This window comes from Malurus melanocephalus, unplaced genomic scaffold (assembly GCF_030028575.1).
Source record: "Malurus melanocephalus ecotype Western Australia unplaced genomic scaffold, MMel_1.1 scaffold_770, whole genome shotgun sequence".
In the NCBI taxonomy this organism is placed as follows: domain Eukaryota; kingdom Metazoa; phylum Chordata; class Aves; order Passeriformes; family Maluridae; genus Malurus; species Malurus melanocephalus.
The window spans coordinates 81,987-85,645 of NW_026624002.1; positions in this window are offsets into that span (position 1 = coordinate 81,987).

Sequence of the window (3,659 nt, forward strand, 5' to 3'; positions counted from 1 at the left end):
TCTGTCTATCTATCTATCTATCTATCTATCTATCTATCTATGTATCTATCTATCTATCTATCTATCTATCTATCTATCTATCTATCTATTTATTTTTCTATCTATTATCTATCTATCTATCTATCTATCTATCTATCTATCTATCTATCTATCTATCTATCTATCTATCTATCTATCCATCCATCCATCCATCCATCCATCCATCCATCCATCCATCACACATTATGTCCATATTTATAGATACAAACTGCAGGTAGGCATTGATTAATAAGCACAGGTAGGCACTAATTAGGGAGCACAGGCAGGCATTAATTAAGAAGCACAGGTAAGCACAAACCTCACTGTCTGATGCCGCACACTGAGGGAGCTCCAGTCCCTGYCTGCAGTGCACTTCAGATAAAACCTGTAGGCTGCTCAAGCCTAAAGCGATTTTTACAATTCACACCGCAAAAGGCTAAAAAAAATATAATCCATCCCTGCTGCGTATGATTCTATTTTCCCTCCCGGTCCTCTAAACAGTAGGATCAGATGAGGAGTGATGCATCGATTGGTCCAGGCAAGCACTGAGAGGACAGAAAAGGAAAATAAAATAAAAAACACTACAAATCCCCCAAGCGTAGAGTCAAACGCGCTCACCAGGTATCCCCGCCGGCGGTCCGAGCAGTGCGGAGCTAAGGACAGCTTTCCCCGGCGGGATGCGGGCTCCGGGCGCTCCGGGCCGGCGGAACGAGCKCGGTGCCAGCAGCCTCAGCCATTGCGGAGTCACTGCAGCTCCGGAGCACGTCAGCACTCCCGGCTCCAGAGCCCTCCCTTCCCTTCCTTTCCCTTCCCTTCCCCTCTCTTGCCGAGCCGCGCCGAGGATGCTGCTGCTGGAAAGCCGCTCCGCCGCGCTCGGGGCCGCGCACGATCGCAACGATCGCAATTTCCAGCGTCATGGGGAAAGCAGAGCACAGCGGCACCGGCGGGAGCTGCTCCTCCAGCGGGGCTGCATTGCTGACAGGGGCAGCGAGGGACTGCAGGATATTSGGATTTAAAAACACCACCGGCCTCTGCACTGGGTTCTAGCAGAGACGGCTGAAAGCAAGGTATAGAATGATGGAATCACAGGCTGCTTTGGGATGGAAGGGACTGAAAGCTCACCCCATTTCACCCCTGCCATGGCAGGGACACCTCCCACTGTCCCAGGCTGCTCCCAGCCCCAATGTCCAGCCTGGCCTTGGGCACTCAAAGGGATCCAGGGGCAGCCACAGCTTCTCTGGGCACCCTGTGCCAGGGCTGCCCACCCTACAGGGAACAATTCCTGCCCAAAATCCCATCCATCCCTGCCCTCTGGCACTGGGAGCCATTCCCTGGCTCCTGTCCCTCCATCCCTTGTCCCCAGTCCCTCTCCAGCTCTCCTGGAGCCCCTTCAGGCCCCAAAAGGGGCTCTGAGCTCTCCCTGTCCCTTCTCCTCCCCAGGTGAGCACCCCCAGCTCTCCCAGCCCGGCTCCAGGGCACAGGGGCTCCCCTGGACTGGCTCCAGCAGCTCCACGTTCTCTGGAAGTGCAGGGTCAGGCATTGGCCAGGTGCCTTTTATAGGAATGGCATTCCTGGGTACCATGGGAATGCTCTGAAGTCACGTCAAAGTGGGTGCTGAGTTGGGAAAAAACAGGTTTTGCTCCAAAGCCCTATGAGATACGATTTGAGGACTAAAACACAAGGATTTACAGCAAGTCTGTAACCCTCAGTGTGCTGTGTCCCACTACTCCTCATACCTGAGGAAATATCCATGGCCAATATTCACACTCACCCACTGAAAATTCCCCTTGCCACCAGAAGTGAATCACAAATACACATAAAATAACTGCTTTTGAGTACAAGGTACCTCTAACACCTCCACACTGCAAAGATCTCCAGAAGCAAAGAGGATATGGGGCATATTTGTTTGATTTTTGTATCTTCCTGCCATGAGAAGCAGTGAAGTCTGGGAAGGAGACTGGGAACCATTCCCAGTGTATGTCCATGAACTGCTGACAGAAATGACAGAGTGATCTGAGCGTGGGGCTGGGAACACAAACCTACCCTGGAGCACACTCTTACTTTTAGAAAGGAGAGTCTGGAGGCTTTTTCCCCTTAAACAATAGCTAAATGTCTGGAAATTCCCTTTGTTTTCCCACTGTCCAATGCTCCCGACTGTGCAGCACAAGAAATAYGTGACTGCTAACCAGATTCCTAGAAACCTGTTCCTATTTTTGTGGATAACCACCCCAGTGCTCCTCCTGCCTCTTCCCCTGCTCGAGGATTCAATTACCCTTTGCCAAAGGGACATGTAGCAGCACTTGGAGACAACAGGGCTGGCTGTGGCACTGAGAGCTGTGACAACAACAGCTCTGGCATAAATAAAACTGTTTTCTATTTTTAGAGCTGAATTGCAACACTTTGTGGGAGTTTGTAAGCAAAGCAAGTCACGTTGCAGGCAGTGTTGAAAGCGACCCACAGCAAGAGCCCGGCAATGGTTTGCATCACTCAAAGAATTGGGGTTTGTTTTTCAGCTGGCAAGTGCTCGGGAGAAGCATTCCTCTGGCAACTTCCATGGGCTGAGCTGTACAGAATGGGAATGGGCTTTAAAAACGTGAAGTTAAATAAGTAAAGAAGAGCTGAAAGAATTTCCATGTTCCGCTTTTTGACTCACACTGGAAGTGGTCAGAATTTCTTCCAGTGCAAGCACTCTGGGTTAGGTTCAAACCCTGATTTGTGCCCTTTTAGGCTGTGCCAGCACACAGCTCTGAGCTCACTGTTACACCGAGCAGCAGGTCAGGCAGGGAACACCATGGAAATGGGGCACCAAGGGTCTGGGGAGGGCTGAGGAATGTGACAGACACAGCCCAGGACACTCAGAACAGCCCTGCCACACCACAGACAAGGTTTCTGTATTAACTCTCCAGGTTTCTCCATTAACTCTCTTCCAGATGGAACAAAATCATGCAATTGTAAAATCACAGAAGGGTTTGGGCTGGAAGGGACCTTAAAGCTCATCCCATTCCACTGTCCCCTGCCACTAACACCTTCCACCGTCCCATGTCAACAGCCCGGGTAAGCAGGAGCAGCTCAGAAAGGACCTGAGAGCAGCCACCAGAGGTGGTTAATGATGAACTTTATTCCAAGAAACGCACAGCATTAAACACACGTACGGTTCAATTCCCAGAGGCAGCCAGGAAGGTTAATGACCCTTGGTGGGATGGAGACGGGGAGGTCTCAGATTTCAGCGGGGTTTGATGCTGTGTCTGCACAGATGAGAAGTCATGGAATCACCAAATCATTTGGGTTGGAAAAGCCCTCCCAGCCCATGGAGTCCCAGCTGTGCCTGTCCCCACCGTGTCCCCAGCTCTCAGTGCCACCTCTGGGAATTCCTGGAACACCTCCAGGGATGGGCACTCCAAAGCTCCCTGGGCAGCTCTGCCAAGGCCTGCACACCCTTTCCATGGGGAAATTCCTGCTGATGTCCAACCTTGGGGACATCCTGATGTGTAACTTGGGGCCATTTCCCCTCCTCCTGTCCCTGTTCCCTGGGAGCACAGCCTGACACCACCCTCCAGGCTGCACCCTCCTGCCAGGGAGTTTAGGCACATTTTCCCAAATCAGTCCTGGAATTCCCACTGTTGTACATTGTACCCGCTATG